The 20,986-nt window shown below is 42.4% G+C and overlaps 1 protein-coding gene across 2 annotated transcripts in view; it reads left to right on the forward strand.

Moving 5' to 3' along the window:
* The window catches only part of SCML4 (Scm polycomb group protein like 4), a 488,412-nt gene that overhangs the window by 417,142 nt on the left and 50,284 nt on the right, over nucleotides 1-20,986 (forward strand). The window lies entirely within an intron of this gene.

Raw genomic sequence — 20,986 nt, forward strand, 5'->3', positions numbered from 1 at the left:
GCCCCCCATTCTTCCCTTCCCAGGAAGACCCATCAGAATGCAGTTGAAGGCAGATGAGTGTTCAGAATGCAAGTGAACCTCACTTTCCTGTGTTTGTGACTGTCTAGAGGGAATGCACAAAGTGTAGCTGTCACCCAACTAAGACGTTTATTGGAAATAGGCTGTCAGACACAAGGAGCTGTAAGTACAGAGAAATGTAAATTTTCTAAAAGTGACATTTCTAAAACAGTAATGTTAAATTCAACTTCACCAGGAAGGAAGATTTGCCATTAGCATTCCAAACATATGAAACATGAACAAGCTACTCCTCTCGGTTCAGAAATTACAGCGTAAAGGTGTATTAAGGAATCTTCTATGCTGGCCTATGAGTGGGTTAGGCCTCACAGTAGTGGAAAACAAAATAGGCTGTTTGTCACCACCAGGGCATGCAAAACTTACAAGTATATGTCCTATCTTTTACTTACATGGCACCCTGCCCTTAGGGTTCCTTAGGTCCTTCATTAGGGGTGATGTTTATGTAGTAAAAGGGGAGTCTAAGACTTGGCAAGTAGTTTTAAATGCCAAGTTTAAGTGGCAATGAACTGCACACACAGACACTGCAGTGGCAGACCTGAGACAGGTTTGAAAGGCTACTTCTGTGGGTGGCACAATCAGTGCTGCAGCCCACTAGTAGCATTTGAAGTGCAGACCCTGGGTATATGGTAAACCAATTTAAAAGGGACTTACCAGTACAACAAATATGCCAATCAGGTATACACCAATGCCATCATATTTAGGGGGGAAGCACATGCACTTTAGCAGTGGTAAAGTGCTCAGAGTCCTAAGGCCAACAAAAAGAATCAGCAAAATGTGGAAGCAAAAGGTAAAAAGTCCAGGGGAAGACCACCCTAACTAAAAGTGTTAGGTGTAACACTGCTATATGGTGAGATTCAAAGATATATAACGCAGAAAAGGCAATGCATTCTCTATTTATGAGCACATCTCTGCAATTGCAGGCTGTTCTTTCCTCGTCAATGCAATAGTGCTTGACAGAAAAGCCAATGCTTTGGGGTGCTTTTCTTCCACAAAACTAATATTGCTGCCACTTCTTCAGAGTAACTGTATTGCCTGCAGAAATATTTTGAAATGCGGGCCTATGCATGACTGTCCTCTTTATCCCAGAGCGTAAAGAACGAACAGACATAACATTTATATATGCAAACATGTAGCAGGCAAGCAATTTCATTAGCAGCCAGGCAACCCTCTGGCAAGAATCAGACAAGATTTTCTCCAGCTGTTAGCATCCTTCTGAAGGTGTGATCCCAAAATAAGCACCAGAGAACTATTAATATGCATTAGGACTCGAGGAACAATATCACTATTTGTATGCAGCAGCCTTTAATCAGTGTCAGTGTGGCGATATCCTGGCGGATACTGTAATGTGCATATTTCAAATACTTTTTTTGCAAATATTGTAAATAAAAGCATTCAGCCGGGGGTAATTACTGAAGTAAAGAGGAGTTGGAAGATTGGTGTGAAGTTGGAAGAGAGATTTTCATTTGGGCACGTGTCATCTTTAGGAACGTCTGCTACGCAGGCTAAGGGGACGTTTCACAAAGGCATTTTAGAGTACGAAAAGCAGCCCTCTTGTAGTACTCTTTTACTTCCTCTTACATGTCTTTGTGAAATGCCCCCAAACCTCTAAAATACGAATAATCTGTGGATATGTATATACAATTAGTGCAAATAAAAAGAAGTCTGCCTTCTTTACACTTTTACTAATAGGGTGTTCGGCATTTCAGGGGTGATTCAGAAAGGCATGTAAAAGTACTTAAAAGACTATTCCTGTAGTAGTACATCGGGGCAGATTTACCAATCTGTCCTGCAGTGCAACGCAGCAAGCCACCTTGCTGCATTGCTTAAAAGGGCAAGGGCAGGAACGTGCTGTTTTAACATTATACGGCACATTCCTGTCCTTTCCTAACACTGGGGCACTTTTGGCTGACTAGCACCAACGCAGGTACCCTTGCGTCATGTCGCACCCTGTAGGGTGTCATGGATGGAACGGGAAACGTCCATTACATCGCAGTCATTATATCGCAATGCCTTTACAATGCAACTTTTACAATGCAATTCCTTTACAACGCATGCCATTACAACGCATGTCATTACACCGCATGCCGTTACAACGCATTTTGAGGTTAGTAATGGAGAAATTTAAGTTTTAGGGTGGGTATGGGTTTGGGGGTAGTTGGGAATAGGAATTTTTACCCTTACACTATCTAACACTTTCCCTACGGTTGCACTCACTGGAGGGGGAATAGTCATTTTTACCCCTACACTATCCAACAATTACTCTACTGTTGCACTAAAAGTATTATGCGTTGTAATGGTATGCGTTGTAATGGAATGTGTTGTAATAGCATGGGTTGTAATGGTAGTTTTAAAAAATGCGATGTCATGGTAGTTGCTTTGTAAATACTGTGATGTAAAAGCATGCGTTGTAATTGTTTGCCTTGTAATGTCATATATTCGGATGGAACGCACCCAGAGGAACAGGAAAGGAGAGGGATGGGAGTAGGGCTTAACATTTTTTTGTCTTCGATAAAAAAAAGTTTACCTTGGGTACATCAGCCAGGGCTTGTTCTTGTACCAGATATATTTAGCATTTTCATCAAGATTTCAATCAGTTGATTCTAAAGTGTTTTGTTACGTTTCATACCACTTTTTGTATGTTAAATGGAAAGTCCATATACACGTGACACATTTTCACCGTTTCCCACATGTGTATAAGGCCAAAGGGATAATGAGGGGAGATGTAAACAGTGAAAGTGGTGGGAAAAGGGCAGGAAGTACAGCCAGCTAGAGCCCCTCTCTTCTCCTTGGAGAGTTTTCCTAATGAGCATCTTCTTACTTTCAATAAAACACTTAATTAATGCAGACTGACTTCTGACTGCAACCTATTCAAATATGGAGGGGTTAAAATGCAGTAGCACGCCTAATTAAGCTAGTTTGAAATCATTATGGAAAAAACGGTTGACAGCAAAGTTAAAAAGAAAAAAAAGAAAATATTGACTTTACGCCATATATACGCAAAATACCTCTGCATTTAATATATCCTCCACGGTACAAATTATTCTCGGTTCAACCGGTTGCTAATTTTCTTTCTTGTGTTAACAGTTTGTTAGCTATTTATCCTGACACACCGTTTTAGTTGCAGGGAATTTAGAACGGAAGGCCAGGAAGGCTTTTATTCTGGGTATTCGCCCACGTTGTCTTCCACCTACGATATATGAACTCGACTCCTCAATCATAGAGGCAAGGTATTGCCTGGAAGTGTATTCGCAGCCCTGTTCCGTGGATTAAATACAAATTATTTTTGAGAGCGTGTGCGTGCTTGCGTGCGTGCGTGCGGGCATGCGTGTGTCTGAGTGAGCGAGAGAGAGAGAGAGAGAGAGAGAGAGAGAGAGAGAGACGAAACATATGTCTCTAAGATAGACACACAAGGCTCTAGGTCATTACCTTTTACAGGGACCCCATGTTGGGATATTTAATAATTTTGCGGTTTATGTTTGTTACAGAGTGATCATCCCCCCATGTGGTCAATACTGCTGCTTTGGGAGCAGAGTCGGACTGGCCTATAGGACAGAGAGGCAGTGCCCAATGGACTGCTCTCACAGACCAGTGTGTGTGGGCTGTGTTATTTTAGCAGTTTGTGAACCTGTTTTATTGGCAGGTGTGCCGATATTTACTGTTGATTTTGCTGATATTAAACCACCACTGGCTACAGCAAACACAAATGCATACAGCCTCCCATACCGTGCAAAATACTCATACAGTAAGTCTTTACAAGTTCAAAACTGGCCTGATTAGTAAAAGTTGGCCTCTTTTTTAGCTATCTGGTTCACTAACGTGAGCCACTGTAATTTCAGTCCCTTGTTTGACCCAGTCTGACCCCTGTTTGAAAATAGGGGTCGAAGTGGGCGTGTGTACAGGCATAGACACCAAAAAGGGTTAGGTGGATAGCCCATCTTTTGGCACAGATGTCTCTTTGGGTGAGTGCAAGGGAAAGTGTGCCCCCAAATAGGCTCCACCTGGAAGCTGATTCTGTAGCCCAAAATTCTGTATTTACACAGAGGCATGACGTTAGTTCTAAAAGTAGTGGAATTTATTTCAGGAAGTCGCAGCCCACACCCTAAATGAAATAGTAGGTGGTTCAGCAATAAAGGAAGAAGCTCTCCCAACACATGGTTCATGGTATTTGCCAATCATCAACAGAGATCATTTTTTTTATTTTTGGGGTGCTTAACATTCTGCTTTCAGTTCTTCAGCGGCCGCACCCTCTCTAGGGGTCAGCTCCCAGTGGTAATTGAAGTCACCAAGAACCAGGATATGTTGATATCGCGAGCGAAGATCGCTCATTATTCCAAAGAACAGATTGTTAAATAGGGGGGAGGGACGGGGGGTGATAGACCACTAACACTATTAGGCATGAGGCAGTGAGACCAAGTTTAATCCCCAGGACCTCTGCCCCATCTAGGCTTTCCTCCACTATTCTCTCTGAAATCAATGTCCTGCGGCAAAGAAGCGTGACCCCTCCACCTCTTTTATTGCCTTGGTGATTATAGGTCCAGGCAATAAACTCAGGAGGGAGAGAGGCCACTAGATCAGGTACAGACGTATCGTCTAGCCAGGTCTCTGACAAAGCTAAGAAGTCCAGCTCTGTCTCTTGTAGGAGTGAAAAAAATTCTAGACTGTCCTTGGTGAGGGATCTAGTATTTAATAGAGCAACATTCAAACCCAAAGGGGTCTCTAAGCATGTCTGTGCAGAATCTGTAGAGAGAAGATTTTCAGCTAACAGCCGCTTACCAACAGAGACGGGGAGGGCAGATCCAAGGGACAAACCTTTCAAATTGACCAGGTCTTCCTTGGCGTAGCGTACTTTTGGACCAGGGGTCGTGGCCCCTGGCCACGGTCAGGCGCAGATGGGCTTGCCTTAGGCGCGCCTTCGGCAGGCCCGCTGTGCGTCCGTCGCAGCATTGAATTTAAAGTGCGAGGGGAGGCAGAAACTAGACCGCTGGCCGTGACAGAACGGAAGCGGAAGTGAGCCCACGCTTTCTCAACACAATCAGCACAAGCTGTGGTGGACCGGAAAGCGGCTCAATGAGGGACAGATTAGCGGAGCAGCAGAGGTAGGTGTAAATTAACTGATAACAAGTTATGGTAAATAAGACACAGTTATTAGAAGACAGCAGGCAATAACTCAGCAATTTTCACAGTGTAGAACCAAGAGAGCTAAAAAAACGCGCTAAAGGTCAAGTATTTATTTAACAGTTTTAAAAGAACGAAAGCAACAGAATTCACACACTAAAAGCATCTAAGTAAGCACCCAAATTCATTCATGTCAAGCACAGGGCATTCACAGAGAAACCCTACCAGTACTTCTGTGTGTACTTTTAGAGCACACACAGACCCAATAGTTTTGTAGCATTAGTGGTAGATCCATACATAGGTCATGGGTAGTAGTCTAAATTTCCATGTTTTGAATTATCAAACAAAAGGTCAGTCAGCAGTGTTTATTGTTAAGAGTAGTTGCACCTTCTCTATTGGAAGGAATGCTTGTTTAAATTCCAACATGATGTTAATTTGTAGACCTTAGATCTTTCCCATTTCTGGTGTATATGTTCGATTGCCAGCGTCTGAGTTTGACACCATCCTGAAGCAAAGCTTTAATATGAGTGTTGCTAGATTACATGGGGCGGCTCCTCTGTAATGGGGAGGAGCGTCCCCCCACTGGTCAGTCAGTCAGGGATCTAGAGAAAAATTGCTAGCCCGATGATTGATTGAGTCATGCCAGCAGTATAGGGAGTGGCGGGGCAGGGCATAGCAAGGAGGAGTGGTAGGAGCACTGTAAGTGCGCATGTCTGTTTGGCAAGCTGTCTTAGGCTGGCCCAACAGACATGCGCACTTTGGTTTCTCCAACCCAGCTGTGTGAAACAGCTGGATTGGAGAAAAGTCATAGGAACTTAGTCAATGTCTGAGCAGCAAACCACACCACTAGGACCAATCCTGGCACTGCTCACATAGTATGAGAACAGCACCGGGATTGGGTGGGAGCCTAAGCCCCAGTGCATGCTGGGACTCGATGAGAGCCAGAAAAGAGGACCAAAGCGTACATTTATTTATTTAATTATTATTCCTCCCTCCCGCTCCCCACTACCGTATTGTGGCAGCCGCCACGGCAGATGACCTACTTTGCCTTCCAAAAACATAATAGTATGGCCTTGAGATTTGTTTCCAAACATAAAATCGAAACACAAACATCTCTCTTGTACTCTAAGGTCTACTCTTTTTAATAGCTGTTGATAGGTTTGTCTAATATGGCAATACACAATAGGGTAGATAATCATGCAATGCAGAGCAGCAACCAAACTCTACTAAGAAAAGGCAATATCTTGCTCTCTCCCTGGCGCTGGCTCATAATCAGGCTGCCTAAAGCCATGCACCATCGTGCAAAGGATCATAGTGTGAAGGTGTCTAGATCATATCTAGCATACGTTTTGTTCAGGAATTATAGCCTTCCAGTGCAAAATACTCTGCCTAGGCAAACTTGAAAACGTATTCCACTTTTGATGCATGCTGTACAGTACCGCACACATCCAAAACAGGAAATGTTTTGGAGAACTAAAAACATTTCTCACTTTTACCAACTGCCTCAAAGAGGCATTCTTTTTAGGTGCAAAACCCTGCCTACTATTACTAGTCTTGTGTCAAAATCGAAGGGTGTTCACATAGGAATGCTTATTTATCACCATAATAACACCCCCTTAATGCAAAGTGATTGGTGGAATTGTTGAATTTATCTCAGCCACTAGTTATTACTCCTATGCCAATAACAAAGTATCCATTGTAATTTTTATTGTTTGGAATGGCTAGGATTAGGAAAAGAAAATACATTTATGCCAAGCACTATTTACTGGCTTATCTGGAATAGAGATTTACATAAGCACCAGAAATTGCTGTATCCAAATAGTAACATAGTACATGTAAAATGTCAGCTTTAAATGTGCAAGTGTGCTGTTCACATTAGACAGCCCTTCAAGCAGCAAAGGCCCGTGTCTGTATGGATGCTGCTCATTAAAGCAAACAGATGGACATGTTCATTATATTGTATTGCATTGCCAGTAGCCGCTGGGAGAGGTTCAATGTGGCCCAAGCATACTGTGAGAAAGGAATACAATGCCATTTAAAGAACTGTTCCTTTTTCATACCTTGATTTCTGGTCATAATTTTCATATAATGTTTTATATATTGGCTTTTCCTATTCCTTACCTTTAAATTGTGCCCCTTACAAATTATGTCATCATTTTGATTCGGCTAGCAATAGGAATAACAACTATGAGTAATGCGGGAACACAGCATGGCCCCAATATTTGAACTGCAAAAAACGCAGCCAAAATCCCTTGGTGACAAAAAAGGATGATAATGTGGAATGACCCTCTGCAAGTGCAGTAATATCAGTGTCCTAGTGTTAGACGTAGCCTTCTCTGCAGGGTCACCCCAAACTGTTTGCCTTTTTCCCTCCACTTTTTGCTGAATTCATGTTTCTTGGCCGTTGGACTCTGTGCAATTTACCACTGCTAACCAGTGCTAAAGTGATTGTGCTCTCCCCTTTAAACATGGTTTATTTGGCTTAAACCCAATTTACATATGTACTTTGCTTTTAAGTCCTGTGTAGAGTGGTTTATCATATACCCAGGGCCTGTTAATTAAATGATACTAGTGAGCCTGCAGCTCTTATTGTGCCACCCACTTAAGTAGCACTTCAAAACATATCTTGGGCCTTCCACTGCAGCCTCAATGCAGTTTTAAACTCCCTGTCAACCTGTCATGTAAACCCCTTGCTAAGCCTTAAACTCTCTCTTTTATTTCATATAAGTCACACATAGGGTCGGCCCTAGGTAGCCCATAGGGTACAGTGCTGTGTAATTAAAAGGTTGGACATGTACTTTTCAGTTTTACTTGTCCTGATAGTGAAAAACTTCTAAATTCGTTTTTTCGCTACTGTGAGGCCTATCCCTCCCATAAGATAATATTGGGGATTCCTTTTTACATTTAATAAGCTGTAATTTCCAATTGGTAGCAGGTAGCTATGTCGTGTTTGGTACATTTGGAATTGTAATGCAAGCCCTATTTAATGGTAACGTCAGGTTTTTTATTACAATTTTAGAAATGCCACTTTAGAAAGTTGGTATTTTTCTGCCCTCAGGCCTTTTGTGTCTATAGCCTGGTCTGGGTCACATGATTGGGTGTAACTGACAGATATACTTTGTGAATCCCACTCAGACAGTCACACAATAGATAAATTAGGTGTGACTCAGTGGGCCATCTGCTGGGAGGATGGGGCAGAGCTGAGCACAGCCCACTTGCAACTGAATTGCCTGTGCTCTGCCTTCACACAAAGGGACTAACAACCCACATTGTCACTGCAGCCAGCTTGGAGCTAGGGCAGGGGAGGCAGGAAATTCTCTACACTTCAAAGCCACTATCTAGAAGCTGCTTCTCCCACCTTCTAGAAGGAGGGCACCAGGGTGTAACAAGGGAACCTCAGACACAAACTCTTCCGCACTCTTCTGAACCTGTGGATATCTGCCAGGAAGAAGCACTTCTGTGCTGGTGGAAGGGCTATCACTCTGCTGGACTGCTGCTCTGAAGGATTGCTGCCATGCTGGATTGCTGCCATGATTGTCCTACTGCTCTGTGAGCCTTCTGCCTAGGGACAAGAGCTGGATCTTCAACTGTCCCAGGACCTCCAGAGAGACTCCCAAGGGCCAGCTTGCTGGCCTCTTGTTCAGCGCCACAGGGATACAAGAAGCTTCTTCCATCTTGAACCTGCACCTGGACCTAGCCTGTGTGGGCACTGACCATCCAAGAGGTGCCCCTCCAGCCCTGCACCCTTGGTAGTGGTGCTAATGATGCCCAGATAGCCAAAATCCAAAAGTGGGGACTTCAAAACCTTTTGGCTAAAAACCCCTCTGAGAACCAGGAGGAGACCAACCTGCTTGCCTATTTGCCCAAGGTGTGTTGCCGTCAGAAAGAAGAAGAAACACAGAGAGTGTGGGGGAAGGCCAAGTGCAAGAACCACAGGACGTAAACATAGTTTTGTGTCACTACTGCCATGCTTCTTCCTTCATGGTGCTACAGGGGTGTTAAACACCTTACTTCAGATTTTGAGAAGGACACTTGGGAGCTGGCTGCAGTCTGTGTGCATGCTGCACTAAATGTAGAATTGCCAATCTCTTGAATCTTGCTCAAAGATGTTGTGCAATAACAATCAAGTCTGGATTATTCAACAACCAATCTGCAGGAGTGTGTCTTAGTTTCTCACTTTCCCTACCGCCTTTTCCCCTTGCATGAGGGTCCTCTTCCCAGACCTTGAGATAACCAAAGGGGAAGGAGGAGGGATTGGCCTCACCATCTTCAACACTGGACTGGTTATAACACTCTGCTCTACATGCACTCTATCCATAGTTTTGCTCCCAAGTTTGCCCACTTTCTCAGCTGCCTAAATCATGGTGGAACACTGACACACTGTAAATAAGTTTTAACTCCATTTGTGACGACCAACAACTTTGCACTTTGCTCTGGAGCCCAATTTGGTCTTTACTCTTGGCACTACTCTTGCTTGTCTTGAATTAATGGGTAGTGGCACTGATGGGAAGTGTGGCTTGGGCATGACTAATGTAGGAATTGCTAGCTATGTCAATATCTAAGTGACATCCTCGGTTGTCTCACTTCCTAATTCAATAAAAAACATTGTGAAAAGTTATACCGCCTACAAAGATTATGTATCATCTCACATTCTAGATGCCCCATGCAACTAACAGTGTTCCTACTTTGCCAGTCCTGAGGAAGCACTGAAAACAATCCAAGCCCATTATCCCAATGACCCTTGCCTAGCCATTGTGGCCAATATTGTGTTCAATTATTAATGTATGATCTAATTAAACTTATTGATGCCCTGTTTATTAAAAAATCAGTCCTAGAGGTCCTCCGAAAAGCCAAAGCTATTTGTCTGGAAAAAAAATAAAAGTGGGTCGTAATAGCTGTCATTTTATTCTTAAAATTATTAAAAATGGTATAGTGAGGTAAATCTAAGACTATCTCAACTTAAAAAATTGCTTGATTAGAGATCAGCTCATTTCACCAATACACATAATGACATCAGAAGATGATAACATCCGGGCTGCACTGATTCTTCTTTGCTTTTGCAGTGCAGGAAAGAGGAAATGTATTTTGAACTCTACCATATAGACTATAAGTAAACTGAAGTGTAACCAGGTAGAGACATGGTGGGATCTAGTCCTCACAAGATTCCACCATAAAGTTGTTGTAGTAAAAAAGAAATTAAACTTACCTCCTTGCCGCCACTGCTGCTTCTTTTCTCGTTGTCCCTCCCCGTCTTCTCTCTGCTCCAGCTGGAAGCAGGAAGCACCCAGGTTCCCCTCAGCCAATCACAATTCTGCAGTGCAGTGTTGGTATTGGTCTGAGGGCCATGGTTAGACGTTCATCGAGGGACTGGGTTCTTGAGCATGTTCTCCACCCAGGCTGTAATGCAGCCTGGGTGGAGAACATGCAAAGTGCACCTGACGGTTTGGCTGGCCTGAGACTGATGGCCAATGTGTCATGCACACTGACAACAGTGCATACCACTTTCCGTGGGTGCCTGTTATCTCCCCCTGGCCCTGCCCCCAAGACTTCGGTACACAAAATAAAACGATAATGAATCATGGTTTATTCTCGTTGTATTTGTCTTTTCTTTACGCTGCTGGAAGGAGGGAGACGCTCCTCCGCTATAGTGGAGGAGCTGCGGCTGGTGATTTCCATTTTCACGCTGTGATCTGTAACATTAATGAACTCTCCCATGGTAGTCCTGAGAACGATATCATCCTTGGGTCCCTGCAGCTCCTCGCCACATTGTGGAATAGAGCTTGTCAGTTAACGCTCTGGCTCTTGAGGTTCCGTGAATTCTGAACCTGGGTCATAAAGGTCGTGGTTCTGTTACGATTTTGATAACAGCGAACCGTAAACAGTGAGCTCAGCAAGTATGAGTGTTTTCATCATGTTACACCGATGGATTCACTGGGTATTTGAAGATTTCGTTCTTAATCCTTGGGTTCCATTTTGTGCATGGCAGCCATTTTGTAGTTGCCCTCACATAGGCGGATGACTTTAGCTGACTTTTGAATAACCTGAGTGAACTGACCCTGTTGCCTGAAGCTGACCTTGTTAGACCAGTTCCTTGCCCAATAGCTGATCAAGATTAAGGATCAGAGCACAGGAGATTGTAAAGTTTGGTATGCACATACACACCCCTTATCCTACCTCTCATCTGTTTCTGTTACTTCTTTTTATGGCCTGTTTACGATATGGGTTGTGGTCTTTTATTATGGGTTTGTCCAGCTTGTGTAAGAAGGAATGTTGGGTTTTGTGCATGCTTGCAAAAGCTAGGACTGCCCCTTACTTTTGTGCTGAGTCATGTAACCCTAAAACATATAAAAGGCCTCTGTTCTTTGTATTCCTCAGACTACCTCATTCATTTGCTATGGCTTCTATGAGACGTGGCCTCACTTATTAAATTTAATAAAGATGTCTTTTCATATTTCAGCTTCTGTGCCAAGTTCTTTATTGATATTAGTAGGACCCCTGAGAATAAGGATTTTGGATTTCCTCACTCTCCATGTGCCTTGTCAAGGTCTTCTTCTCAGGATCTCTATCGCTAGTACAGAGTTACATCTATTCTCAACCTAACAAACCATGTGATCGCACCACATGCTTCTCTTATGTACATGGAAGCAACGCCCAGGTGCTCTCCACTCCTGTGGCCAATAGACCTTGCTGGTCTGCCTTTCTCTGACCACTTGATTGGCCTCTGTGTACCCAGATTATACATTGGAAATCTGTAAAGCACTTGGATACCCCTCCGATTGAAAAAGCCTCCAGATCATCTCGGTAGGTAGCATGACTGCTTCTGGTTCATTTTTTTTATATCAGCCTGCTTAACATGTTTCCATCTGGAAAGTCACCAGTGAGAATGGTGTTCTCCAGGCACCGTCCTTTCCCAGACACATTGAGCCGAGAGCTCCTGAGCACATATCTCACTGGGATGTGTGATCACTGCCACGCACAACTTTTAGAGACGCCTCGCCCTGTCTGGTTCACGGCAGCTTCAGCAGTGGTGTGAGACAGTGGTAGGCAGAGGGGGCCTGAGAGGATATGATGCTAGCTACACGCACACCCTAAAAGTGTTAATACAGTACCAAGAGGCAGGTGCTAAATATTTCAGATCTGTTTGAAGGGTGCATTTGCTGACTTGCACCAAATGTTTAAAATAATTTAATTAATGTCTCTGTGTCTATAACTAACCCACTCACCTTTCAGTAATGCTTTGACCAAAAACTGAAACAAGCCCCCCACATCACAATAGGTTTTGGTGTGAAGTGAGCACATGGCAGGAACATATGAGTTGCCAGGCTTCGACACAGCTTTTCCCAATGGCACACAGGCATAGTACCTTTAATTTGCCCACTTTTAATCTCTTATATGTCAAACTTCGCCATTACAGATTTGTGTGTTCCTGTGCAAGCCAATCTGTAAACACGGGGTTCTTCAAATACGACCTCTGTGGAGTTATCAACATTATTCATAGCCCTTAGAAAGGACTCAAATTTTCCAAATAACTCAGGGAAATTCGCTAGGCTTTCTTATGTGTCCAACTTGGGGGCATATTATCAAGAACGGCATTACAAATTATCGCCAGTTTAGCGGCAGAAAACTGCTGCTAAAGCGGCGATAATGGGCTTGATAATATGCCCTTGAGAATTCCAATAGAAGTCAATGTTCTGGTGTGAACATGGGCTTCTATTGGAATTCTCCAGGGCATATTATCAAGCACATTATCGCTGCTTTAGCAGCAGTTTTCCGCCGCTAAACCAGCGATAATTTTAACGCCGTTCTTGACAATATGCTCCTTAGTTTCTTAAAATGAAAAAAGATTTTGTTCGTATCCCAGAGAAATGATCTATGACAGAATCAGAACTACACACTTGAAGTCAGATGTAGTTTTTATTTTACAACGTTAAATATACTCACAGAAGCACATATTTTGACATGCATAATAGGATAACTGTGTCGACATTGTCAGGTGTGAACCCTGCTGGGACTCAATTTTAAGCCTTGCTATTAGTGAGAATGGGACCGCTTTAATAAAAAGTCATATCAATGGTTCAGCAGTTGACATCTCGAGGAGAGCATGTCAGGAGTTTTTGTCAGTGAAAATCATCTTTCATAGATAATACCCGGTGCTATGTGCTTTATTAGCACACAGTAACTTTTCGGGCTGCCATGTAATTCCAGGGAGATGGTGTATGTTATCTGTCCAGTAGGTGTCTCTTTATTTTACAGTTTGCAGATTCAAGTGGCATTTTCCCAGCTGACAAACAGTTGTAACCATTTAGTATATAATAGCATCATGTTTCTTTCAATGCCTTTCTCCTTCTATTTGGTCCCCTCTTCTGTGCTCTAGAAATTTTCTAAAAAAAATACAAGGTCAATACATCATTGTTGTAAAGGATAAAGTGAAAATGTTGGATCTTTGGTTTGATTGAGTATGCTCATGAATGTTCAGATATAAGCACAAATGCTTGCTCTAATTATACTTTTTAACTAATTCAGAAGACACAAGCACTTTGAGGGAGGGCCATTGCAAACAAGAATCATCAAAGCCAGTGCACTTGCATTTGCTTTTAAAGGTGGGGACTTTGCCAACACTTGCTTTTAGCTGATGGTGCTATTAGGAGGCTGTATGTGATTATGCAAGTGGTCACAAACTAGTGTGTCATTGGGGAATGTCGGTATCATTATTTTTCTTGGGCTGCTTATTGTTTACAACTCAAGGATAGTAAATTGGCCCCTCTAATGTGCCCAAGAATGAGGGTTTGGAAGTGAGGCGCTGTAAATAAGAGTTGATTCTATTACCCAGTTTAACAACAGTCAATTTAATGCAACGTAATGCCTTTGTTGGTGTTAAAAGTTAAAAAATTAGTTGGCCTTACCATAATTCGGATTCGAAATCTGCAGCGCACACCAGTTTGTAATTAGCATTGGCACAACTAACAGGTCTGGCCTTGGTTGCAGAGCTATTGACTTTGACTGACTGACTTTGCTAATGCTTATTTCTTTTCCTTTGCCATAAAACATAACAAAACTCATTCCAAGATTGATGCCCGTGTGTGTGCAAACATTTGGATAAATATGTCTGCCCTGGCACCCATCTTGGAATGCTTTTTATACCATTCAAAGATAGGTGATGTGTGGCTTTCTTGGAACAGTAAACTAATAATAACCCATAGTAAAGGAAACAAATATTATCTGAACCAATTTCTATGTGGTCAGAGCTATTGGCATTGCCAATGCTTGTCACCTGAGTGGAGATAGCCACCATGGTTCCTTTACTCAGCTCTATTGGAAAGGGGCTTCCCTGGGAGGCAGACACATGTCTTGCCTATTTCATTGGCCCCCTGATGAAAAGACAATCTGCTCTCTCTTTGATTATATAATTACGGCATTCAGCTCCACCCGTCCTTCTTTGAAGGGTACAGCATGGCGACTTGCAGAAAAAAATAGAGTGTTTTTTGTTTATTTATTCTCAACTTATGTGTCATTCGGTCTTGTCCCTCGACTGTTTAGCCATGGAATAGATCTTGCTATCCATCTGCAAATAGCATAGAAGGGCAGGGTCCTCCATTGGTATAGTGTTGTGCTGCTGTCCGTTTTATGGGGGTCTCACAATACGATTTCCTGGCTTTCCGTCGTAAATCAGAATCTAAAGTTGCCCTGTAATTGTGACACATACGTTAGCTGCGGTTATAAAGCAGTAGTAGCTGCTGTCCTGTAGTATTGTCCTTGCCATTCTGGAGCTCGGGGCATGAAGGCAGTGGGAAAGAGAGAAAGGAAACAGGGCTCTCAGAACTGCCTATGCCTTCCCTTGAATCTTCGGGTGAAAATAGGAGGATTCTGAGGATAAGGATGGGCCAAGGGTCAACGTTGTAATTTCATGTGGGTTCATGTGGATGTAATCAGTTTAACTGTCCATCCCCCCCCAACCCCACATGGCCTTACCGGTGTTACCTACACATGCCGCGGCTGTATCAGCTCTAAATTTGTAAGATAAGACCAGGGGCCCAAAGGTTTTCTTAGGAGCCCATCACTGATTCTGTCAAATTCCGGATATGCCAGATACGAAGGCTGCCTAGTTCCACCTCATTCCTCTTTCTTCCAACGCCCTACACTTCCTGTCTCTTTTACACACTCTTATTTCTTATTTTTCGTTCTAGTTTTCTCCTTTTGCCATTGTTTTCCTAGTTTTCCCTTTCTTCCTTTTCTGTGTTTCTCTTTTGCTCTGGGTTGAAATTTGATGCTAACTAGGAAGTCCAAGGCCAGAAAAATAAGCACCAGTGACCTCCTACCACACACACCACTGCCACAAATGATGCGTTTCTTCTACTACTGCAAAGCAGTTCGGTGAATCGATGTCCTTGCGTGGGTGTTGGCATTTGGTGCATCTCTAGTTGAGCGTCTGTGTCATGTTCAATGAGCTGTGGGTGAAGAAACCATTAACCCCTTGCATGCTGATGACGGCCCCCAGCCGTCATGCACTACGATGCTCGTGTGCTGATGACGGCTGGGTGCCGTCATAAACCCGCCCACTAGCGATTCTGCCGCACAGGCGCAGAATCGCGGCCGCATGGAAGGGGTTAATAGAGGAAAGATATATTAAAATATTTGTATTGAAGCGTTTGTGAGCTGAACAGAGCCTCTTGTATAACATAATAGTTCACAGGCATCTTATATTTCTTACGTTTAAAAATAATATTTATGATGACAGAAAGAGGGACTAAATACTCTTCCTGCAACATTCACACTTCCCCAGCCCATCACCATGTAGTAAACAAACATGGTAAGGAAGACATGTTCATTTGAGCGTGGGCAGCAACTATCAGCTCACAAGATGGCCGCCGGATCGGCCCTGGCAAATGATGAATAGAATGAGCGCTCGCAAATGGCTTTGCATGGGATATCTCCCACACAAAGTAAGCCAGATGCCTGCAGTTTTTAAAAGCGGATGATTGCCTGACATGATGCCCAGATTATTTTGGATAGATTTTCTGCAACACTCACGTTAATCAAGCCTTGGAGCTTTCTGGTGCACGAGCAGGCCTTTGTCTCCCTGCGGAGTGCACCTGCTATCACTCAGGAGATGATTTTTAGAACACATTTGCTAAAATCATTTGGAACAGTTACCAGCTAGGTCAGCCAGATATGGAATGGTAAGTGGGCTACAACTGCTCCTCAACACAAAATGAAAATCTGAGAAAAGTATAAAAATATGTTAAAGGATAACATGAAGGGCTTTATCTCAGATGCGGTAGAACATTTTCAGGGAGAGCAGATACTTTCAATAGATTACTTTCTTTGTATTCTGTTTTTACTCTTGAACTCTTTTAGTATTTTTATTTCGAATCAAGATTGGTGATTATTTTATAGACCAATATTTCCCTCCAAAATTTCTAACACAACAGATAATCAGAATTCCTAAGCTCTTGTAAATCTTTTCAGTCACCACATAACTTCATCTTGCAATTAATTCCTAGGGCATATCAGAAGAAACCCCTTAGAGCAAACCATACTTACAAAATATCAGTTATAAATGTGCAATGGGCCAGTTCTAGACAACATATTCCCTCTAGTAAAACTGTTTTTAAGATCTCGCCTTCCAGACAGGGAAAGCTGTCTGGTTGTGAAAGGTCTATTGTGAACTTACAGTGGGCTTACAGCCTATTTTTTCCTTACCATTGGTTGGCTTTATTTTCACCCTTATTTGCAGCTTCTTATTTTAATGGCTTATCTTCCTTTCCTTGTGCCTCTCCCCCTTATGATCCTTTTGATTGGCTGACTTATATCCTTCCACTGCTCACACTAAAGGAGCTACATATTTTTTACTGAGCACTGCATGAGAGTGCATGTGTTTTCTAGATCTCTCCCTCATGTGCTTCCCCCCCCCCCTCAAATACCTCATTCCAGAGTCAGACTGGGAACCCAAAGCAGCCTCGGCAAATTTTGTCAGATAAGCCCTCCATAAGGTGCATAGCGAGTGCAGCGACCGAGCCTGATCACTACAATGGGTGGTTCTCCCACCAAGAAAGTTTGGGAAAAAATGGTGCATTCTACAACACATTTGTCATTATATATTCAATTGTATTAGGTTTTAAAGCATAGTAAATGATGACCTTAAAGTGCACCAGGATTCAATAATCTTTGTTGGGGGCTCTTCAATGATTCCCTCACTATCACCCTTCAACAGTGCCCCTCATCTCCCCATAGACTTTCTCTCACATGTATTTCATTTGTTTTATATCGCTTTTCATACTAGTGTAGGGTGTTGGAGCCCATTCCATCACACACAAATACAGAGACAATGAATAACACATGTGTAAATCAGTGTATAGAAAACGTTACGGAAGGCAAAGGGGGCTTTAAGGTGTAGGATTCATCTCATCCATACTAGTAGCCATTTTTTAAGAGTGCTTGGTCTGGAGAAGCACAGTCCCAGGATTCAGAACGTAACACAGTGGTTAGGGTTGGCTTTACAAATATGAATGATTTCTGCCCAAACAAAACTTTTTTAGCAAAATTAAAATAGTTAAAGACGGAAAAAAACAACTTTCTATCCTGTACCGTGTAGTTTGCATGCAGCTCTTTGATGACACTTCATAGCTCACTGTGTTAGATTATGGTTGTAACTTATGAACTGTACAGTAACAAAAGGGTCTCTCTGATCTGCATTATACACTTCCTTTGCAGTAGGAATATTAACCCTCTGGCTACCTTAGTTCAGTCAAAACTGCCACTAGACAAAACACCAATATCGACCCAGCAGCTACATTAATCACCAGAGTTATCTTGACATCCCACCTTTGGGTAATATGTATTACCTGTCAATGGAGATAAACATCAACAGAATGTCTTGACAGAGGTATTGGACCTTGGACAACTGATGTGACATTTGTTTGACAATTGCAGACAATCTACATTTTGCGAGGTGTATAGACATTCTTTATGGTGTAAGGTTCCGTTTTGTGGGCACTCTAGTCCGCTCACAAGCTCAACTCATGCATTTCTGGGCTCAGGATTCGATACCGAGGCGGAAAAGGAGAAGAGACACTAGTGAGAATTATTAAATTTTTTGGCAGATTTACAAAGCTTGAACTCGACTCAAAGGTATTAACGCACGCCACATGCATCAAAGTCCGGTTTTGCGATTACTTATTTGCGATTTTTAGGGAATTGCAAATAAGGAATCGCAAAATGGGATGCATGATTTAAATCGCATAATATTTGCGATTCGGTAAAAATCGCAATTTTTACCGAATCGCAAATATTATGCGAATTCTAATTTGCGATTTCGCAATTCCCATTGATTCCAATGGGAAGGCATTGACATTTTGCGAATTTCAATTAGTGATTCGCAAAATGTTAATGCATTCCATGGGTGCGGGGGGGTCCAAAGGACCCCCCTCTGCACCCCTGAAATGTATTTTGAAGTGCATGTTTCAGACACACATGTCCTAAGGACATGTGTGTCTGTAACATGACAGTGTTTTAAAATGCAATTTTGAGCATTTTAATACATTTTCGCAAATTACCACGAGGTTCACCCTTGTGGTAATTTGCACCCCCTAAACGCGAATTCGCAATTTTAAAAGTAATCATGCATTGCTTTTAAGGAATCCCAAATTTGCGATTCCTTAAAAGCAATCGCATTTTTGGAATTCGCTAAAAATAGCGATTTTTCCAAAAATGTTTGATGCATCCCAAAAACCTATTTAGGAATCGCAAACGGCCGAATTTACCGATTGGCACTGTTTGCACTTCCTAAATAGGTTGATGCATGTGGAGCACTTTACATGATGACCAGTTACATTACACAAGGACACATCTTTTTTTAGGCATGAGGAGATTGAGTGATTTGCTCAGAATCACAGGATGCTGAGACTTGAACCTGATTCCCCAGTTCCACAGTCGGCAGCTGTGGCCATTAAGCCACATCCTGTCCCAGAAATGTCATTTGGGACTTTCCAGTAATGCTGATTGCAATCAATCAATCAATGGTCCTGCAATCAAGGCCACTGGAAATATGTGCCTCTCTGGCTGTTGAACATTGTGCATGATTATGGATTTACCACACTCACCACATAGTTCAGCTCTGCTGTAGAAATGTGATTATTTTTACCCAACAATTATTTCTAGCTCAAACGAATCCAAAATTACCAAAAAAGCACCACACATGTGGCAGGCAGTGGCAGACTCTCTGAAAATTCTAACTGGTCGCATATCAGCTCCTATTTGAAGTATTTACATGGTGGCGATAAGATTAAACATTTATACAAGTATTAAAGTGTATTAAAATAATAAAATAGTGAAATATTGCTGCCAGAAAGGGTACCACATTATGCTGCCTAATTTACCCTTTCTTGCCACATAATTAAGTAAACTCTGCCACATTTTACTCATTCTTTGCCACATAATTCCAGTGGTCCTACTAATAAATTTATCATTGCAATCTTCATTCAGTATTTGAAAAGTGGCCTTATACTTCAGTGATAATGTTTATCAAAATCTCAGCCCTGCTTAACTCCAATTATTGTTATTCATATGTGTTAATACTCATGTGTGGGTTTACATCCCTGGAGGCAGTAAGTCTGAAAGGTGGCACTTACCCTCTATTTCCTCCACTGCTATGTCTGTCAGTTTTCGGATGTAGTTTAACAACATTCACCAATTTATTCGTATCTGTTGAGCTTGAAGCTTTTTTCAGACCCGGAGACCGGTCCAGGTTATCGTTTCTGACGTATGTGTATATTTCTGTCTGTGACATTTGCCAAAGCTCTGGAACACAGGCAGCCCTCATCTTATCTTCAATGTCTGAACTGCCACGTGACATGTACCTTTTCTGTTGAAGCCTACCAGTCAGCACAGCTGTCTGTTTGTGAAAAAAACTTTTTGGGGACATTCTGAAAGCTTTACTGGGAATGCATTTCGTCCATTGCTTACAATTGGGTTTGTAGGTTGTGACTCACATTTGCTTTTTTCCTATTTGCTGGCTGTATTTGTTTTAGGCTTTCCAGCATATCTTTGTTCCTCCAGTGGAGCATAGCCTGTTTGCCATCACTCAAGTGCTTGCTTTCTGTAAACAGGCATTTACATTTGTTCTTATCCTGTCATATTTACTGGGCATTCAAATACAGAGGTCAAATGTTAGGCTCTGGCTTCCAAAGGAGCTGCTGTTTACTTTTCTTTCCCTGACTTCAAAGGAAGAGGATTTATGAGACAATCTTGCTGTATACTCGGGTGGGAAAGGAAGGGCTTTTTTCTAGCACTCAATACAATTCAAATGTCTGTAAAAGAACTGTTCAAATATTTTAGAATATATAAAAATTAGGAAAGCGCAAATGAAGCTCATTGTTTTGTAATTCTGAAGTGTGGTGGAAACAAATATGTGAATATGATCAAAACAAAGGAATGCACTAGGTGATGCCACATTGTCATTTGTGGGCTACATAGTTTTATCAGTAAAACAGTAAGTGCAAATGTGATGTTAATTTCCATTGAAAATGTGTTGTCTGTAATTGCAGTGCACTTCCACACCATGCATACTCAACTTTACGTCAGTCCATTCTATGAAACTCTACTCCACTATACGACACTCCACTTTACAACACTGCACTCTTTGACACTCTTCTCTACAACACTCCATGCTATTCTACTCTATCCCACTCCACCCTACGAAACTCCACTCTAAGCCACTCCACTCTAGAGCACTCTGCTCCAAGACGCAACACCCCACTCTATGCCATTCGACTCCACTCCACTCTGTCACTTCACTCCA

This window comes from Lissotriton vulgaris, chromosome 6, assembly GCF_964263255.1.
Source record: "Lissotriton vulgaris chromosome 6, aLisVul1.2, whole genome shotgun sequence".
Lineage (NCBI taxonomy): Eukaryota > Metazoa > Chordata > Amphibia > Caudata > Salamandridae > Lissotriton > Lissotriton vulgaris.